The sequence below is a fragment of the Erpetoichthys calabaricus genome, chromosome 1 (genome assembly GCF_900747795.2).
Source record: "Erpetoichthys calabaricus chromosome 1, fErpCal1.3, whole genome shotgun sequence".
In the NCBI taxonomy this organism is placed as follows: domain Eukaryota; kingdom Metazoa; phylum Chordata; class Cladistia; order Polypteriformes; family Polypteridae; genus Erpetoichthys; species Erpetoichthys calabaricus.
In genome coordinates this window covers 24,616,425-24,638,979 of record NC_041394.2, presented here as the reverse complement: position 1 = coordinate 24,638,979, position 22,555 = coordinate 24,616,425, and the positions used below count along the sequence as shown (strand labels likewise).

General features: G+C 39.0%; 1 non-coding gene across 1 annotated transcript; it reads right to left on the bottom strand.

The window, feature by feature from the left end:
- Positions 1-9,764: 9,764 nt before the first annotated feature.
- trnak-cuu (transfer RNA lysine (anticodon CUU)) lies at positions 9,765-9,837 on the bottom strand. Its single transcript has one exon. It is a non-coding gene; the product is annotated as a tRNA-Lys (tRNA).
- Positions 9,838-22,555: the final 12,718 nt, after the last annotated feature.

Sequence of the window (22,555 nt, the reverse complement as noted above, 5' to 3'; positions counted from 1 at the left end):
AACTACCGATAAGCCATCATGAACGTGTTGATTGGTGTGGAGTCCATATGGTGGCCTAACTGTTTCACAGTTGATGTGGTATGCTTCAGATTGTGAGCCGTTCCTTTTCTTCTCCATACTCTTCTCTTTTCATCATTTTGGTACGTGTTCATGTTTGTTTCATCTCTCCAAATAATAATGTCCCAGAACTGAAAAGAGATGTTTTTAGAAGTTTTCTGGCAAAGTCTAACATGGCCTTCCTATTCCGGAGGCTTGCCAATGTTTTGCACCTTGCGGTAAACCTTTTATATTTACTTTTATGAAGTCTTCTCTTGATTGAAGACTTTGACAGTGATACACCTGCCCCCTGAAGAGAGTTTTTGTTTGACGTGTTGTGAGGGTATTCCTCTTTACCAAGAAAACAATTTCTACAATCATCCAGGCCTTTTTGGTGTTGTTCCTTCTGTAACAAATTGTTGATCTGGCCAATAGTTTTAGGTATGTCTTATGATGGGGTTGTTTTGCTTTCACAACCTAACTATTGCCTTACTTATATACTTACACTGACATCTCTTCTGACCTCATATTGAAAGTTCACAGCAGCAGCTTCCAAATGCAAATTCCACATTTGGAATAATCTCCAAACCTTTCACTTGCTTAATTGTTAATAAAATAATGAGGGACCTGCTCATACATTGCCACAGAACAGCTGCTCAGTCAATTATTCAGTTAGTTTTGGTCACTTGAGAAGCAAAGGATGACACATTAAAAGTTCTGGAATTTCTAAACCATTCACCCAACTTGGATGTCAACCCCCTCAGTCTGTGCTTTCAAGCCCACAATCACTGCACAGCTTCAAGGCCAATGCTTTTTGGGTAAAAGGCTAAAATAACAAAAACTTAACAATGGGGAAACACTCACAGACCTGTGCTTTGCCAGGCCTTTAACTACAGCTGCCTTCAGTTTGTGCTTGGTTGTTGGTCTTTCTGTGCATTTTATTTGAACTATTGTTAAACACTCAACGGCCACTTTATTAGGTACACCTGGGGGGTATTTTTCGTACGTGGATTACTCGTTTAGCCGGATGTAATTGTTGATGATTTGGCCTGATCCTGGATCTGTCGGTTTTTCGAAACTCTTGCTGGATGTGTTGTCATAGCAACACATCCTAATCCTCAAACCTGCTCGGAGCAGGTTTGTTCGATGTAAACAAGGATTAGCTCACACACTTAATCAGTGTCCGTGCGTGGAATTCATTTAGTCATGACTTCACCGTACATGAATGAGCGACCAATTGATATATCGGTACGCAAATTATAAGAAGAGAATTTCATATAGAGAGGGTTTTGCGTGATCGGCAAGATCCTTTATTGCTCCATGAGGAAATTATTTTCAAAAGATACCGCTTTAGCCGAGGGGGAATATTGTACCTCAAAAATTTATTAGCACCTTATATTCAAAGTCAAACTTGACGAAGTCGGGCTCTCACAACCACACAGACAGTATGCATTGCTTTGAGGTTTTTTGCAAGCGGCATTTTTTTTATATACTGTAGGCGATGCGGAAAATCTGTCTAAAAGTACAGTTTGCCAGGCAATTCGTAAAGTCTGTTTGGCTCTGAAATATTTCCTTCAGGTTTTCATAGTGTTTCCTGGACACCTGCGTGTACAGACAAAAGAGGCGTTTCATGCCATTGCAGGTAGGTAATACACAGATAAAAACACCCACAGCTCCATAAAGAATCTCACAATCAACCTAACATTCTCATTACCCAAGGATTTCCAAATGTGATTGGGGCACATGGGACTGATCACAGTGGAGTTTGATCAAACATTATTTGGAAAATGTACCTCTCCTCCTGATGAATAATCAGACACAGTGTCTTCATCAAATATTTGACCTTTGTCAATATCTTGTTGGTCAGACACAGGTTCTAGGGATATGACATTCCCTGCAACTGACCCAACAAAAAAAGAGGGATATATGGAACCTACCTATGGCACACATTGAGGAGAAATATATGCAATGACCATCCTTTACCTGAAATGAAGTGACCACTGCATCCTGCCACTGGTTCTGAGGAGGAGCTTCCCCCTGGAATGCCCTCAGAAACAGGGAGATGGGCATTTTGCTGGAGAGCCAACTCTTCTGCAGGGGTTAGGTCTGGACCGCATGGACCTCCACCTATTTTTTGCTTGTCTGCCTTCTGATTAGCTTTAAAATGAATGTTCTTTACATTATATATGATTCTTTATGTCAACAATTCTTTAAATAGTTATATACCAATATTTACGAGTTTGAAGTATATTCTTGGACTTCACTTTAATCTGTTCCCATGTTCTCCTTGTGCTCACGTTTGATCTGGAATTATGACATATTAAATAATAATTAAGGGCGGCACGGTGGCGCAGTGGGTAGCACTGCTGCCTCGCAGTTGGGAGACCTGGGGACCTGGGTTCGCTTCTCAGGTCCTCCCTGTGTGGAGTTTGCATGTTCTCCCCGTGTCTGTGTGGGTTTCCTCCGGGCACTCCGGTTTCCTCCCACAGTCCAAAGACATGCAGGTTAGGTGGATTGGTGATTCTAAATTGGCCCCAGTGTGTGCTTAGTGTGTGGGTGTGTTTGTGTGTGTCCTGCAGTGAGTTGGCACCCTGCCCGGGATTGGTTCCTGCCTTGTGCCCTGTGTTGGCTGGGATTGGCTCCAGCAGACCCCCGTGACCCTGTATTCAGATTCAGCGGGTTGGAAACTGGATGGATAATAATTAATCTCACACATAGGAAATGAAACGCTGCTTTCAGTAAGTACAGTGCACATGCGTTTAATTTGTCGGCCACTTTTTGCCAGCCGTCTTTTCTGGTTTGGGCTGCTTTTGCAGTGTTACGCCTTGTGCATATTAAATCTTAAAATTCTTCATGTCCTTCGAATAAAAGGTCTTGTTCCGCTTGTGTGAAAAAAAAAAATGCGCCCGTTCTGTCGTCACTTTGTTACAGCCTATCAAAGACTTATTGATCATGTTTTTTAGATTCAATATATATGGGCTTTTCAATCGGCGCGGGCGCGCATTCATATCGGATGATTAGATCCAGCTAGACTAATCTATTACACGGCTGCATTTGAAAAACCGACTTATCCCGGATGAATTTCACTGGCATTAACTCATCCAAGATGAGGCATCTGATCTCGGATGATTTAAACGACATACGGAAAATACCCCCCTGTTCAAATCCATATTAACACAAATATCTATTTGGCCAATCACAAGGCAGCAACTGTAGACATTGTCAAGATGACCTGCTGAAGTTCAAACTGAGCATCAGAATGGAGAAGAAGGGTGGTTGAAGTGACTTTGAATATGTCATGGTTGTTGGTGTCAAGCTGGTCTGAGTATTTCAGAAACTGCTGATCTCCTGGAATTTTTATGCACAACCATCTTGAGGGTTTACAGAGAATGGTCCAAAAAATGGGGAAAATATCCAGTGAGCAGCAGTTCTTTGCTCAAAAATGCCTTGTTGATGCCAGAGGAGAGAGGAGAATGGCCAGACTGGTTTGAACTGATAGAAAGGCAACTGAAATAAGCACTCACTACAACTGAGGTATGCAGAAGAGCATCTCTGAACACACAACACATCAAACCTTGAAGCAGATGGGCAACAGCAGCAGAAGACCACAGTGGGTGCCACTCCTGGCAGCTAAGAACAGAGGCTACAATTTGCATGGGCTCACGACACATGGACAACTGCAAACTGGAAAAACATTTCAATTTCTGCTGTGCCCCTTGGGTGGTAGGGTCAGAATTTGGCCTCAACAACATGAAAGCATGGGTCCATCCTGCCTTGTGTCAATGGTTCAGGCTGGTGGTGCTGGTGTAGTGGTGTGGGGGATATTTTCTTGGCACATTTTGGGCCCCTTAGTACCAATTGGCTACTTCCGGCAGGATAATGTGCCCTTTCACAAAGCTCAAATCATCTCAAACTGGTTTCTTGAAGATGACAATGAGCTCACTGTATTCAAATGGCCTCCACAGTCACCAGATCTCAGTCCAATAGAGCACCTTTGGGATGTGGTGGAACGGGAGATTTGCACAATAGATCTGAGAAATCTGCAGCAACTGTGTGATGCTGTCATGTCAATATGGACCAGAATCCTTGAGGAATGTTTCCAGCACCTTGTTGAATCGATGCCATGAAGAATTACAGCAATTCTGAAGGCAAAAGGGGCTCCAACCTGGTACTAGTGAGGTCTACCTAATAAAGTGATCAGTAAATGTATATGTGTCTGAATAAATTTCACAATTATTTTTGGCAAATAATGCCAAAGACAACAATGTGTAAACATAAATAATAAATACATAAATATAACAATGTAACATAATAATAATAGGCTAATTGCTTGATGGTAGACCCATTTTTGAAACAGAAAACCAGTTTTACAATGAAGTAATAAAGTTTTATTACAGTGGAGCACAGGTGGATCTACTGTCTCGCAGCAGGAGATGCGGTGGAGTGTTGGTTCACATTCTGGATGCTCACTACAAAGAGTCTGCATGTTCTCCCCTGGGCCAGCGTGGATTTCCTCTGGCATTAACCCACAGTCAAAATACATGCAGGTTATGTGGACTGGTGTTGTTCAATTGACACTTGCTGTGTGTGTTAGCACTGCAATGGACTGACACCCTCTCTGGATGTTTTTCTTACTGCCTTGTGCACGACAATTGCTAGGAATAGGCCTCAACTCCTCTGTGACCCTGCCGTGGATCAACTTTAACCTGATCTCATGTCCTACTTGGCACACCTTTCCCTATCACAGTGGTGGATCAGAAAGCACAGCGCACATTCTCTCCATATCAGGCATCAAAATAGCCTATAAACCTGCAAACATTCTACAGACTGGTTTTTTAATGCCAAAAGCAAGACATCTACATCAGAGACATAGAACGCAGTATACAGTATACTGTGCAGTGCATGCCCATCTGTATACGTGCCACAAACATCTAAAATTACTTGCAATATACATACAAGAACACCGCAACACTGACAGAAGGAAGGACCCATGATCTCTGATATACGCACATACAAGTTCAACTGGACACATGTTTAACTGAGACACGGTGCAAGTGAAATTCAGGACTAATACTAAATGTGGCAGAAAGCTGGCTGAATCCTGGCTTTCAAGTGAAAACGGCATTAACAGACATTTGGAGAAGAACCCAGCATATGCAAGCTTAAAAAGGAGAACATCTAAATGATAAACAAGACTTTATGACCAACACTCTCTGAACCCCACCTTACTGATTAACCCCCCTCTTGCACCGCAACCCCCTCATTTGCTATATACTGCCTTTGATTCCTGTATGTCTAACCATTTTCCTCTGATGATGACACCTGGTAGGTTGTTGATAGCTTAGGAATAAAAAACTATTAAGTTGCGTGATTCATTTTCTCCCTTTGTGGATTACTAGCTATAAATATGCAAACCGTATTACAGACCTTTGCTTCCATAAATATATATATATATATATATATATATATATATAGTCACGCACGAGCGCATTGTGTGAAGGGGGGGTTACTGGTTGTAAAGATTTTATTTATTATGAACATGTTCTTCTTAAGTTTGCATATGCTGGATTTATGTCCAAGTGTCTGTTGATGGCGTTCTCATTTGATAGCCAAGATTCAGCCAGCTCTCTGGCACTTTTGGTACTGGCCTTAAATCTTACATGTACATTGTCCCAGTTAAATGTATATCCTGTTGATTTAGTATGCGTGTAGAACCACGTAATTTTTTGCTATATATTGCCTTTGATTGTTGTAAGTCTAAGCATTATCCTCTGATGAAGGCCCCTGGTAGGGGCTGAAAGCTCAGGAATAAAAACTACTTTATGATACGTGATTCATTTTCTCCCTTTGTGGATCTCCTGCTTTAAATATATAATGTAAACGCTAGGCATCGATGTTGCCCCATTAACTCCAACAGACACTCACTGGACATCAAGTAAAAGTCCCAAGAAGTATTCTTAGCGACAGTGCCTTAAGCACCCCAGCCACAATAATCAAACAATTAAATTACGAATACCAATAATAATAAATTCAATTCTCTTCTCCACACCTCCCAGCAAGTTTTGCCCACCTCCACCCGACTTTGGCTCGCCTGCTTGGTTCCCAGTAGTCCTTTAAATAGTCCTTGACCCGGAAGTGCTCCTGTCCTTCCAACCACATGACAAGCTAGCACTTCTGGGACTAATAAAGAACTGGCTTTTTTCTTCAGCCCGGAAGAAATACTCGTGACTACCTCATACTTCTGGGCTATAGAGAAAGGATGAGTCTCCGGGTCCTTCGACAGCTCCCTCTAGTGGCACCCATGGCACCCAACTGGACTGAGAAACAGAACTCCAAGTCATAGGATGCCCTGCGGGATCCCAGGGCACTACTACACTCCAGGGGAGCTGCCATCTAGCTGCCATCATCCATTTACATTTTATTTTAATGAGTTTCAAATTAACCTACGATCTGAAGAGACGTGAAATACATTTTATTTTAATTAATAATAAACAAAATACTTATCTGTGTTGTTCATTTTGCTTTATTTAGTTTGGTGTGTAGAAGCTGAAGAAAGCAGTGAGTACAGCATCAGTCTTTGAATGTACTTATTTATTCATGCATTTTAATTTTAACAGGTGTTAAATAAAACTGAAGTGGTGTGGTTCATTACAAAATTTTTATTAGTTATTTTTGTACATGAATACTACCTATACAGCTGTGCCTCATACTTCAAATTTGACTCATTTCAGGAGGCCATTCAAACTCTGAATTGTTCAAATTCCAAATAAAATTTTCCCCATTAGAAATAATGGAATTAATCCGTTCCCAAACCAAAAACTATACCCATTTCGATAAACTTAAACAGAAAATACACATAATTTAAGGTTAAAATAACAATGAAATGCCCTAAATAATAAATTAAAGCACAAAATTAAAAAATAAAATACATAAATGCTGTATAATAAAATGAAAATTGCATGTACTGTACCTTTTTGAGGACTGGTGATATCCTGCGTGGCTGGTGGGGAGGAAGAGAAAGGTTACTGTTTGGAAGGGAAGTCACCCTTGGATGTCATGGTTAATAGATAGGGGTTATACTGTATATGTAACCAAGCACACTGCAAATAAATAGAAAAAAGCACTGAAAACACATGAGTGTAACGCAAGAGATGCTTTCACAGCAAGAGCGAGACACGACTTCGGCACACATAAACACCATCTGTTGCTGCATCTTTTCACTGTGTGTGCATTTTGAATGAAGAGACATTGTTTGCATTCCAGATCGAATTTAGCATTCATATATATATATTGATACCAAAATTACAAGGGGTATACTGAATATATAAAACAGGAAAGAAATAAAAAAACAAATTAAGTGGGGATACATTTGAGTATTTTGTTTAAGGCTTTACATAATTATGGTACTTTCTGAGACTTGAGATTTACAATAAACAGCATACTGTATTCTCAAATAATTAAATTATTGTTTATTAGCTGAAATATTCTGAACTATGTTTGTTAATAAAGAATTGCCAATGTCCATAAAAGATTGAACATAATTTTATAAGAACATTTGCCAAGCAGACGCCTAGGTAAACAGACTGGTCATTTCATTCTCGAAACACAAGGTGAGGTAACAATGAAAGAAAAGATGTTGCAATGTTTCAGTGTCTGAATAGAAAATGAATAGCTAACTTCCATATTTTAATACAATTTTGACCAGAAAGCGTTAACAGGACACATCTTATCTAATAATTCATAACAGATCCCTCAGGCTTTGGAAAGCAATGGACATTATCAATTTTGATATCTTCAATATTCAGACAGCCAATGAAAAATCCAAGAGGATTTCGAGTAAGATTGGATTGTTGCAGACACACATTTAAAAGACAGCAAGGCAGGGGTCTCTCTCACAAGATCAAACTTGTGCCCTTAATGGAACACCAATATTTAATATAAAATGAGAATGGGCTAACTGATAACCTTCATTATCCAATAGCTTGTTAATAAACATAATACTACTGTTTAGGCAATCACCTAGGTCAGAATACGCCACCTCGAAGCGAATTGTGCTTAGTCAAACAGCACTCGTTCGCCATTGAATTTAAATAGCTTGGAGGAAGACAGAAAATTCGTGGGCTTTTTTACTCCATGTACAACCTACACAACCCAGAAGCATCTAAAAGCAAACCGGCGTCAATGCGCTGCAGCTCTGCAAAACTAGCATAAAACATCAATACCGGCCAATAGCGTATTGCGACAGCCTTTCAAAGCTCCACTCCGTGGAGGAGCCAATCAAATCGAACACATTCGCGCTCATTTACATTATACGTCAAGGATGTTACGCGATTCGCTCAGGAAATTGCGTCTTTCTTTAACAAGCCCATTTCAAAGCGCTTCGTTCTCAAAAAACATTCTGAACACTGTGGACAAAATGCAGACTAAAATTACAAACCAAATACAGTACTATACACATAAAACGCGGGAATCTTTAATCTCAAATGACTCGGTAGTGATGACATTATGAAATGAAGATATGAAACTGAAGTAAACAGAAAAACAACTGAACGCGTAAACTGGACCGAGAAATGCAGCAAATGTATGTTTAGTTTCTCTCGTGTTCCCGCTGCATTCGTTATTCCGTCACGATAAGAAGTCAATACATCGGGAAATTTAATAAATGCACCTAAGTGACAAAAAGGCAAAAGAACAAAGACGTAAATTATATCTGTAAAACAAACCATGGTGGTAGTCTGGGCTCATCATCAGACGGTCCGGTAAAATATTAGGCAGTACTTGTCAGTACTGGAAAATCTTGGAGATTATAAAATTAACCAACGGCAACACGAAAGTAGGATAAATAGACTAGATACAGCCAAAAAAATGAGTAAAGCAAAAGAAAGCGTTAAAAAAACGAAGGGTATCTAAGGTGAGATCAAATTTAAAATGCGCTAAACAAAAATGAACAAAATCCTGTGCATTAGACTATTGGAAAAGTGTGAAAGCACAATAAAGCAAAACGTGCTATCCTGCCAAAACGATATACAAAATGGTAAACAATCAAACTGGCAACTTACATATAGAAATTAGTTTTGTAATACAGACAATAAATGAACTCAGTTTAGTTTTGTATAGCGCTTTTCATCGCAGACCGCTAGGACAAGTTTTCAGGTAAAATGCAAGTAAATGATTAATGCAGTATTAGTATATTGACTTGCGTAAAGACACAGAAAACATTGTGTTTCCATTGACGCGCATGGAAAACAGACATTTTTGCCCATTAATTAATTAATTAATTTTAATTAATTGTTAAATTGTGCCTAGTTCAAAGTGATAATTACGCAATTAAAAGAAACTTGCTCCGGAATGTTCTTAAATTCCAGTTTCGGGGAATGCTTGTTGAATCAGAAAAAAGTCAAAAGGTACACATCGGATTTACGTAGGCGCTCCCTGTTCTCCAACCATAGAACGTGGAAAGGACGATTATTTGACAGGTATAAAAAACCTGACAAAATACCCAGTGATAAGGGGCGGTTAAGTGAGTTCAAATATAGATTGTTAAATTATGTTTTAAATTTCTTAAACAGGAAGTTAAAGTGCTCCATTTGACACCTAAGTGCTCCGATTTGTTGAAAACATTTTACAGATACGATATTAAACATGAAAACTGGACATATACACTAATGTGATCAGTGATTTTTGTTTTGGTCGGGCTTTAGTTACGAAAAAAAGAAAAAAAAAACTTTCGCCCAACGTGGGGCTCGAACCCACGACCCTGAGATTAAGAGTCTCATGCTCTACCGACTGAGCTAGCCGGGCACTGGTAAATGTTCCTTCCATTTGCTTAATAAACTTTTTCGGTTTATTGTGAAGATATTGAGATTCTGCTTTGCAATCAATCAAGCTGTCCTGGACCTGTAGCGATTTTGTCTCTCCTCGGTGCTTGCATTTTCAAAGACACAGCGGACAACAGCGACGCGTCAATCGCTGTTCTCTTCTATCGGCTGACCAACAATCGCCGCCACACAGTACCTCGACTAACATGTGCAATCCTCAGACAAGGATATCGCGTATTAGTCGAGGTATAGCTGCGATTCTTGAGAGACTATCTACCAGAAATTATTATCTTAACTTTCTCTTCAACGAACGGTGCTTTGAATTCTACTTTGCAGATTTAATTGTTTATTTTTATTTTTTGATTAAACAAAAACTGTTTAATGAATGATTGATTTGTTAAGGAACACGTGGACAACAAGCATAGTTAAAATCACAATTAAACTGCCTGCAAATTCTTTTGAATCATAATTATAACATAATAACGCATTTCACTTACTTATATAGCACCTTTACCATGGTCTCAGACGGCTGCACAGATAATCAATAGGGGTACAATAAAAATGAAAGCACAGTAAGAATGAATAAATAATAATTCACAGCCTTGTGTTTGTATGTACTTATAAAATTTGGGAAGTAATATATTCTAGTTGATGCTGACATTTAATTAATTTGAAGTATGTAAAAATAAATATTTGGAAATATTGCAAAGGGAAATGTTTATATACTTATAGTAAACAGCACACACACCATTTGGTTAATTATATATATATATATATATATGTTCTTCATTCGGCTGCTCCCGTTAGGGATTGCCACAACGGATCATCTTATATATATATGCTGTTCTACAGCACGATTAGAATCGTCTGAGTATTAAAGGTGTAGGTCTATTTTATAAACATATTTTATAACATCAATGTTAATATAGAGTATAACTATTAATAATTATTATTCTGTATTAGCATTGATATGAATGATTTGTGAAATTAGTGTTAAGTATAAAAAATGAAACAATGATTATACAATTCAATGTTTATTATATTTATACATTATTATATTCGTCTTTAAACGTTTTGCACACATATTTAATAAAAGTAAAAAACTGCACCAAGAATGGTTAAAAAATCATTCAAAAAATGTGTACGTGAATGTAAATATATCTGTACAAACCGACACTCGTGAGTAACATTTTTAGAAAGTTCAAAATGAAACGCAAATCGCAAAGCGTCTGTGTGCAAACTCGAACAAGCTTTTTGCAGAATATATTAACTGACAAGAGGCTGTCCCGCCCTTTCCGAGTTTTGGTAGCCAACACGAGCCGTGATTCGCCAATTCTTGGTAGCCGAACGAGCCGTCATTGGCCAATTCTTGGTAGCTGAACCGTGTTGTGAATGGTCAATTCTTGGTAGCCGATACGGGCTGCGATTGGCCCGAGCATTCAATTCTTGGAAGAATCTTGGCAGCAGAAAGCGATCGAATTGGTTTTCGCTACCAAGAATTACCTCCACTCACGGCTGCTCGGGAGAGGGAGAGAGAGAGAGGACACAAATTACCGCACGGATACATGTTCGAATCCCGCTCGCGGCACATTGCTGAATGTAAGAAATTATCTCTAAAATTAAAAAAAATTCTCGTCAACGAACGATGCTTTAAATCCTTAATTGCATAGGTAGTTGTTTAGTTTTCTGTTTGATTAAACAAAATCATTTAATGAATGACTGATTTGTGAAAGGAACACATGAACAACAAGTATAGTTGAACATCATGCTTAAACAAACTGCCTACCCATTCTACTGAATCAGGATTACAACAAATAATAATGCATTTCACTTACTTATATAACACTTTTACCAAGCTCTCAGATAGCTGCACAGATAAACAAGAGGGGTACAATAAAAATGAAAGCACAATAAGAATGAATAAATAATAGTGCACAGCCATGTGTTTGTATGTATTTATAAAATTTGAGAAGTAGATACCTTTTCTAATCCATTTAGACTACCAGATTACAAACAAAATGTCACATAAGTAAAAATATATCAATGGGTGGTTAAAAAACAATAATCAATACATTTATGACAAAATTAAATATACATTTTTTACTTAAGGGTAGTTATCTCCACAAAACGAGACTCGTGAATAACATTTTTTGAAAGCTCAAAAATAAACGCAAAGCATGTGTGTGCCGACTCGAACAAGCTTTTGCAAAATATATTAATAGCCAAAAGGCTGGATCGCCCCTTCCAATTTTTGGTAGCCGACACGAGCCGTAATTCACCTATTCTTGGTAGCCGATTGAGCAGTCATTGGCCAATTCTCGGTAGCCGAAACGGGTTGTGAGTGGCCAATTCCTGGTAGGCGTTACGGGCTACGATTGGTCAGAGCTTTCAATTCCTGGTAGAATCTTGGTAGTGAAAAGAGATTTGATTGGATCTCGCTACAAAGAATTACCTTGACTCACGGCTATTCGGAGATGTGGCTGCGATTGCTGGTGGACAATCTACAACAGGGACTTTAGTTCGAATCCCGCTCGGACCACACTGTTGCTTTGAAAAAAATATTGCTAAAACAAGAAAAAATCATCAGTCATCAAAGGATGCTGGAGCCGCATGTTAAAAAGTAGACGATTTACCCCAAACTGCAGCAACGGGCCCAGGTGTGAATCCTGCATTGCTGCTGGATCTACTGTACTTAAGAAAATGCTTAGGTACATAATAGGCTATGTTAATGCAATAAAATCTAAATTTATACAATAACAGAGGGATCAAAATAATATGTATTATGCATATGAATGTATATGTATTATGCATTTAATATAAAAGCATATACGATAATGGAAAGATTGAAATATGCATTTATACAGTTAGCACATAATGAACGTAATATATAATGTTTCAGTCTTTTTTTAATTATTTCATTTAATTATTATGCAATATTGCTATATATGTAGTTGTTATACGACTGTACATGTTTATTTTATATACAGTACATCCGGAAAGTATTCACAGCGCATCACTTTTTCCACATTTTGTTATGTTACAGCCTGATTCCAAAATGGATTAAATTCATTTTTTCCTCAGAATTCTGCACACAACACCCCATAATGACAACGTGAAAAAAAGTTTACTTGAGGTTTTTGCAGATTTATTAAAAATAAAAAAACTGAGAAATCCCATGTACATAAGTATTCACAGCCTTTGCTCAATACTTTGTCGATGCACCTTTGGCAGCAATTACAGCCTCAAGTCTTTTTGAATATGATGCCACAAGCTTGGCACACCTATCCTTGGCCAGTTTCGCCCATTCCTCTTTGCAGAACCTCTCAAGCTCCATCAGGTTGGATGGAAGCGTCGGTGCACAGCCATTGTAAGATCTCTCCAGAGATGTTCAATCGAATTCAAGTCTGGGCTCTGGCTGGGCCACTCAAGGACATTCACAGAGTTGTCCTGAAGCCACTCCTTTGATATCTTGGCTGTGTGCTTAGGGTCGTTGTCCTGCTGAATGATGAACCGTCGCCCCAGTCTGAGGTCAAGAGCGCTCTGGAGCAGGTTTTCATCCAGGATGTCTCTGTACATGGCTGCAGTCATCTTTCCCTTTATCCTGACTAGTCTCCTAGTTCCTGTCGCTGAAAAACATCCCCACAGCATGATGCTACCACCACCATGCTTCACTGTAGGGATGGTATTGGCCTGGTGATGAGCGGTGCCTGGTTTCCTCCAAACGTGACGCCTGGCATTCACACTAAAGAGTTCAATCTTTGTCTCATCAGACCAGAGAATTTTCTTTCTCATGGTCTGAGAGTCCTTCAGGTGCCTTTTGGCAAACTCCAGGCGGGCTGCCATGTGCCTTTTACTAAGGAGTGGCTTCCGTCTGGCCACTCTACCATACAGGCCTGATTGGTGGATTGCTGCAGAGATGGTTGTTCTTCTGGAAAGTTCTCCTCTCTCCACAGAGGACCTCTGGAGCTCTGACAGAGTGACCATTGGGTTCTTGGTCACCTCCCTGACTAAGGCCCTTCTCCCCCAATCGCTCACTTTAGATGGCTGGCCAGCTCTAGGAAGAGTCCTGGTGGTTTTGAACTTCTTCCACTTACGGATGATTGAGGTCACTGTGCTCATTGGGACCTTCAAAGCAGCAGAAATTTTTCTGTAACCTTCCCCAGATTTGTGCTTCGAGACAATCCTGTCTCAGAGGTCTACAGACAATTCCTTTGACTTCATGCTTGGATTGTGCTCTGACATGAACTGTCAACTGTGGGACCTTATATAGACAGGTGTGTGCCTTTCCAAATCATGTCCAATCACCTGAATTTACCACAGGTGGACTCCAATTAAGCTACAGAAACATCTCAAGGATGATCAGGGGAAACAGGATGCACCTGAGCTCAATTTTGAGCTTCATGGCAAAGGCTGTGAATACTTATGTACATGTGCTTTCTCAATTTATTTATTTTTAATACATTTGCAAAAATCTCAAGTAAACTTTTTTCACATTGTCATTATGGGGTGTTGTGTGTAGAATTCTGAGGAAAAAAATGAATTTAATCCATTTTGGAATAAGGCTGTAACATAACAAAATGTGGAAAAAGTGATGCACTGTGAATACTTTCCAGATGCACTGTAAATAACAACTGCATATCCCATGCACTTTTGGGTTAAAAATAAAGGAATATATAAATAATGTGTGACAGACTAAAGACTGCAATGAACGATCGTCATGAAATTGGCAGGCTTAAATATGTAATTTTGGGATAAACAAAAGAGCAAATAAACACATAAAGAACAAAAACACGCGCAAAACTTACGAAAGAAACATATGACAGCAGCGAGGATGACCAATGTACAGATACGTTATGATTGGCCCGAGCTTTCAATTTTCAGTTCTTTTGTGATTTCACTTCTTGGTGGTGAAACTTGATTTGATTGGTTCTCGCTTCCAAGAATTACTTGGACTTCTAGCTGTCTGCCGCAAACCGCTTTTAAAGCTAAATATTTTAGCACACATTATCACGATGGGCGCGAGTTTGAATCTCGCATGAACCACAGTTTCACGTGCTCTCTTACTTACTTATTATTAAGAAGATACCTCATAATTATTTCTCACAACCTCCGGTAAATCTGAACAATATTAGAAAGTTTATCCTACATTGCAATAACGGACCGGGAATTAAACTCCGCATGTATCATTGTGGTATTTTAAAGAAAGCTGTGCTAAATCAAAACAACACGTAATGAAGCACATGTGTAAAGTAGATCCATATCCCAATGTCATCCTTTTGATACCGTGTCGGTTAGCAGAATTTTCACACGTGTCATGTTCAGAGGACCACAGATAAAACAAAATCCTTGTAATGAGCAAACATGTAATGGGGCACACATGTATTAATAATATCCCAATGTCATTCACTGTGTACAAAAAGAAACAACAACTCCCTAGCAAATGATAAAATTGTGTTAGTTTACAACTTTTGCAAACCTATTTATGGCAAAATTGGAGGAAGATTTTATGTCAATGTGCGTCTTAAAACCAATGTTGTATCTCCGTTACATAGATGACATCTTCATAATCTGGACTGCCAGTGAGAAGGGCCTCCTCCATTTTCATAATGAATATAATTCTTTTCACCCCAACATTAAAGCCGAAGCTGAATTACTCAAAAACAGAAGTCAGCTTCCTTGACACCACCGTTCAACTGAAAGACAACACCCTTGTAACTTCTGTTTTTCACAAACCAAAAGACAGACGGACCTACCTGAGAAGTGATAGCTTCCACCCCAAGCATATAAGGCACTCCATTATTTTCAGCCAAGCAATACGATACAAAGACAAACCGATACGAGACAAACCGGGATCAACAACTGTAGGAGCTCAGACAAGATTTCATCAGGCAAAGTTATACCCCCAAAACAATAGACACTCAAATAAGAAGAGCTACTGCCATACCCAGAGACAACCTTCTTGAATATAAAAACAAAGTCAACAAGAACCGCATCCTCCTTGCTGTCACCTACGACCCACATCTTGAAGCACTTTGAAAAATTATAAAAGAACTTCAGCCAATTGTAAACAATGACCAAAAACTGAAAAATGTATTTCCTGAACCTCCCCTCCTGGCATACAGACAAACAACAAAACCTGCAGCAACTAATTGTCCGAAGCTTCATAAGTGAACCAACAGAAAATGGCACATCTCCTGCCTACAGAAAAGATGTAAAAAGTGTGCTCACATTTATAATAGAGACCGTATAGTTATACCACACTGCCGTCTAGAATATCACATAAAGGGATAATTTTCCTGCAGATCATCTAATGTGGTCTATCTAATTCTCTGCATGAAATGTCCTGACACTGCACTCTATGTGGGAGAAACTGGACAAACACTCCACCAGAGAATGAATTTACACAGGTTCCACATTAAACATGGCAACACAGATGTTCCTGTAGCGGCCCACTTCAACAGCCATGGACACTGTGAGAGGGACTTTAAAGTCACAGTCCTTATGGGAAACTTCAGAACACAGCAAGAAAGAGAAGAATGGGAAGTCAGACTCATGCTAAAATTTAATACATTACAACATGGCTTGAATAGAGACAAGTGTTTTGTGGCCAGATATTAAGATAGTTTGCATCTTTCAGACTGACACAGACAACCTGACTATAGATCCACATTGTATGGGAAATCTCATCAGAAACTTCAAAAGACTTTGTTGGACAGTTATCTTATCCAAAGATCTTGACCATACATTGCTCTTCTCTCTTGTTAAATGAACCTTAGCCTGAAGGGGTCTATCAATTTTTTACATTTAGGATGTCTCACTTAAAGATCTACCAATGTTGTTACTTGTCATAGTGTGCATATAAACACAGGGCACTCCAGTTTCTTTATTAAATTTTGCTTGAAGAAGGTGCATGAGTTGCCTCAAAAGCTTGCATATTGTAATCTTTTTAGTTAGCCAATAAAAGGTGTCATTTTGCTTGGCTTTTCTTTACAACTTTTAAAATTTAGTATGCACAAGAGTAGAGTTTTAGCGACATCTACTGGCTAAATACAAACAAAAAATAGCCAGAATTTAAGAGTAAATGGAAAATCTGAACTTTCGAATAATTATGGTAGCAAACTTGACCCTTGCTGGCAAATTTGTATTAAAAAATATTGTTACATTTGTTAATAACAATCGGATCATCTGTATAGTACTGAAAATACCATGTTGCCAACTTCATAATTTGCCCATTTTTGGGGCATCCTCTAATATGGATGTGAGCAACGTTGAAGCACCACCAGGAACTGTCCTGTCTGTTTTTTTCTTCACTCTGTACACCTCGGACTATAAATATATCACCACGTCATGTCTCTTGCAAAATGTCTCAGTTAATTCTGTACTTCTTGTATTGATAAGGGGGATGAGACAGAGGAGAGGGGTCAGGGGGAGAACTTTGTTTCTTGATGCAGAATGAATTGTCTGCAACTGAACACCAGCAGACCAGTTAGTGCTTATTGACACTAACAAAGAACCCCTACGCCTAGTCACTGTTCAGGGAGTGGATGTAGACATGGCACATTGCTACAATGTTTTAGGGGTTCACATCAATGACAGTCTGGACTGGTCTCATAACACTGAGGAACAATACAAAAAGGGCAGAACACACTCTTTTTGTTTAGCAAACTGTGTTCCTTTAATGTAGGTAGTGAAATTATTCACATCTATGACTCTGTGATGGCCAGTTTCATTTTCTAGTGTGGTGTGCTGGGCCGGTAACATCACTTCAACAGAGGCCCACTAGATCAACAAGCGGATTAAAAGAGCAGGCTCAGTTATGGGACATACTCTGGACACACTGGAAGTCACAGCAAATAAGAGAATGAAAACAAAAGTGAATGTCATTATGATCAATGCTGCACATCCACTCACTGACACACCAACACTGAGGACTTTCAGCCAACAAATTATTCAGCAGAAGTGTGTCAAGAAACGCAACTGGGACGGCTTTATACCAACAGCATTAGATCTGCATAATGCCTCACTGGGATTGGGACTGTAAAGTCAGAACATTTCTTTCTTTTTAGTCATTGTAATGATTTTTCATACCATAGTATGTATGTGTGTGTTGAGTTACAGTATTTAAGTCAAATTTACCCTGGGGAACAAATAATGTTCCATTTATTGTATTAACTCTTTGAGGGCTAATTTTTTTTTTGTATTTTAGCCCAAGGCTGAATATTTCTCTCTATTATAAAAAAGAATCTTGGAAGGAGAAATGACGTGATTGTCTCAGAGACACTATCATGTCCCATGAGACGAGTCTTCATGCCAAGTGATGTAACCATGCCCGGGAACAGAAGAGCCACGAGACAAGGGCTTATGCAAAGAGATTTGGAAAAGTCCTGCGTGGTTACGTCAGACACATTTCTTGTAGAGAGAAAGAAATGATATTCACTCTCGGGCAGTTATACATTGCATTGTCACAATGTAATTCCAAACACAGAATCAAAATTCAATGCGATATTGATGAAAATGTAAAAATGAAAAGAGATCGAATATATGGACATAGGTGATATGACAGCAGTAGCATCAAGCCAGCAGCTGATCGAGCAAAGAGGAGGTAAAAGAAAAAACTGTATGTGTTTCTCATTGTATCACCGTTTAAGAGGGGATTTCGGAGGAGCGACCGCGTCTCCTTGGGGTGCGTTCAGCCCCCCTCTTCACAACGCAAGTGGCAGGTGGGTGAGCGAAGCGAGCAGGGGTGCAAAGCTCCCTAGTTTTCCAAAAAACTCAGTTTTCTGAAAAGCACACAAAGCCATAGTTTTACACATAAATCAATATAAAATATTTACTTATGACAAATGTTCCTGTGCTTTATGTTCCTGGAGCCTCTACACTATGTGAATTTACATACCTATTACACAGCATAGTCCTATAAGCTTTGGTAATGGTAGAAGCAGCCAATGGTGTGCATTGCCACATTATACTGCTTGCAGTATGTGTTACATTGGCACCGCTGTTTCAGGCATCTGTTGCTGCATACTGTGACCGCTGTGGCAACTGGAGGCGGCCGTCTTTGCACAGTCCTTGTTGGCAGTCTTTGATCAGCTGTTTTTGAACAGCCTGCAGGAACCGTCTTCACGTAACTGGCGGGAGCCATCTTTGCGTGGCTATCTTCGATCAGCCATCTTCACGCAGCCAGTGGTGGCCATCTTTGACCAGCTGTCTTTGTGCAGCCAGCAGCAGCCGTAGGCGACAGCAGTCAGAGTATGCAGCAACAGACACCTGAAATAGCGGCCCCAGTGTAAAACATAACGCTAGCTGCCTACTGCTCGCAAATGCAACCAAACTATAACGTAAGAGGGTGTTCTGTCAATGTTTACAGCTGATTACTGCCCTCTACCCCATATGTTGATGCAAGTCCACAGCCATTGTGTGTTCTATGCAGTGATATGAATAAAAACCTTTTATTTTATTTATTGATTCAAAAAAAAAAACTTTAATGAATCTTTTGTGAAAGTAAGAATAAACATCAGGCACAATACTCACTACAATTTAAGAAATGGCTCATTCCAGTGGATTGGCACAAGGTGTAATCAGAATAATAAATTTAATGTCACTGTGCTCTGTACAAAAATTATTTTATAAATCCACTTACATGTACAGGCCTGGCCAAAGTTAGCACACAAGGGCTCTCAGCATTTAGAACTGCTAGGCAAGCATTTGAAGAGAGAAAGGTACAACTGTGAGAATGGGCAATGTACTCTTTCTGTATGTTAGAGATGAAACTGAATATTCTCCTTGCCTTGTTTGGAACCTAAGTAAGGGCCTGCACGTGGAGAAAACAGTATAAAAGAATTGGACAGCAGCCAAGTCTTCGAAGCCGATGGACGGATAGGGGATATGGTCATCCGGTCCTGAGAATCCTTCCAGCGCAGCAATGGAAAATGGCAGACAGTATACACCGAGATCCCACCTTGATAAACGCTTTGCCATTTGGCTTCCTCCGTTTGTAATGCCGCGTAAATTGTCATTAAAGAAAGCTAAGTTATTTTCTCTTATGTGATTTTATATCACCAGATCACTATGGGAGGGATATCGCCTTTTAATATTATATCTGTATAGTTTCAGGTTACTTAAAACTCCGCAATTACAAAGAACTTATTCCAACTAGGGAACTAGCAACCCCTAGAGGAAACACAAGCGCAGATTAAGATCAGCTACACACGTTTCTTTACTGTGTTGTGGACGAGGTAAAGGTTTATTATGTGCTTTAATTTATATTTTTATTTAAAGCAAGATCTGCCTTTAGTACAACTGACAAGTTGCAGAACTGGTGTAAAATGTCTTATACAAGCAGTCACCCTCCTCAGGATTTGAAATGAGGGCTTTTACCCAGAAGCTGAATGTGTTGTGATTTGTTTTTGGTTTCCCCTTTAACACTTGCTCCTCCACTTAAAGCAAATGTAAAAATCTACAGATGACAAACATTCAATGTTTACATTTAAATAATTATTAATCAATAACAGTGAATGAACCAGTGCTTTTACTTAAAAAAATAAGAAAGGTGGCATATTCAAGTTAACTTTAAAGGAGAACCATACTAGCTCCCTTAATCCTGAAAACCTGCAATGTTGATTCAAATAAGTATGCCCATGCAGAAGCATCTCAAACATTCCTAATGAATAGACAGAGTGATTATGGTAGCAACAAGAAGAGAAGAGCTGATAACGTATTTGGAGCAAAAAAAAGCAATTGAATCCGTAAGAAAAATAAAACATTACATTTGGAATAAAAGGTGACATCCAACTAGGACAGGGGTCCTCAATCACGGTCCTAGAGGGCTGCAGTGGCTGCAGGTTTTTGCTCTAACTCAGTTGCTTAATAAGAAGCACTTATTGCTCAAGTAACACTTCTGCTTCACTTTAGTGGTCTCGCTCGTTAAGACTTTGAGCCCTTATTGCTTATTTTAGTCTTAAACAGCTGTATTCTTGGTTTTTAATCGCTACTAATTAGCAATAACATGTAAATGACAAAAGAGACCAGCATTTCTCAATATAGCCTGTACCATTTACACCTCTGTGTATTTATCATGCACTATTGGCTTAATTAAATACTTAGAAGAAAAGTGAAGAGAAAAAAGTAAAACACTGAGAATTACTCCATTTTAGCCTTCAAATCATTTGGATGATATCCTTAGAAAGGGGAAGAAAATCTAGGATATGAGAATGACCTGACATAGCAGAGTTAAAGCGCTAGCAAGCCATGAAATTAAATTATTGGCAAGAATTGCTTTCTAATTAAGCAACTGGGTTAGAACAAAAACCTGCAGCCACTGCAGCCCTCCAGGACTGTGATTGAGGACCACTGAACTAGGAGAACAAACCGATGAGCCGAGTGTCTGGCTGCAAAATAGCTAAACTATAAAGGCACAGACGAAACTGACAACACTAGGCAATGATGAACTTGCTAAATGTAAGTGCCATTTGTTCTCTGCCTACTGAGAGCACTGTCTTTGGGTAGGAATAATGATCACGTCCAAAAATATTGGAACGGCAACCAGATCATCCTGTTTTAACTGAAAGAAAAAGCCTGAATACAAAAAAATACCACATGATGGCATCAAATAACAAAATACTAGCTAGCCTTCTTTTAAGTCGTGACTGCTGCTCTGTTGAGCGGGTCTGGCTTGTACCAAAGTGAGACACTAGGGATGGGCAGAGATGCTTCTGTTCCTGACCATTTAATTTAAACATCGATATTCACCATAGAAGTATCAATATTAGACATTTTCAATAATATGCAAGGTTATTGAAACTATTTTTAAAAAGCATTTGATGGTTAGAACATGATTAAATTAAACGTATCATATTGTGTAAAACTGGAGCTGCTTTTCCTTATGCATTTTTTACCGCCCTGCATTCGCACTGGCAGTGCTGCAGTCCACCAGCCAAAGTAGTGGAGCTGTGTATGTGAGGCAATGGCAAAAAGAAAGCAAAGCATTGTTTGAAGTTATTTTACCACACCGAGTGAACAATAATGAAGCAAAATATGATACGTGTCAGAAGACTGTATGTTATTGTGGCAACAAAACAAACCTAGTAAAACATATAAAAGTCAGTTACATAGCTAAACACACAGAGTTACATTACAACAAAGGCGATCAGAAGAGTGCACAGACACTCAGGCTGCAGTCTACTCTTAAAGAAGTCTTCCATAAAAGCAGACAGCACCCAGGAAATGTTAGTATTGTAATCTGATGCAAGGTTGTTGTAATTGTTTGAATAGAAAATAATCAATGTCTGTTTTTAGGGAGGAGTATATTACATTTACAGCTAAATAAATGGACATACTTAGAACACATTTTCAAACTTAATTTATTATGTACATTTTGTAAAAAAAAATAAATAAATAAGGATTACTCAATATTATCTTTAAATCCCATTCCCAAAAATCAGACCTGAGTGTCACTCAGGCTGCAAAATCAATACTAAAAGCAGTGGTTCCGAGTATTACTTGGGCAACGGTATATTTGCGTCTTCACCTCTCCCCTGTAGGCGTGCCTAGTAAAAATGGGTCTCATAAAAAACATTTTTTAATAGTCTAAGTGTTGCATGTTCTTGACAGTGACACAAATAGTGACGTTAAGGAGCTTCTCATCAGCAGTGATGACGAAGTGAATCTGTCTTCAGTCAGTGAAATTGAAACGAACAGTGAAA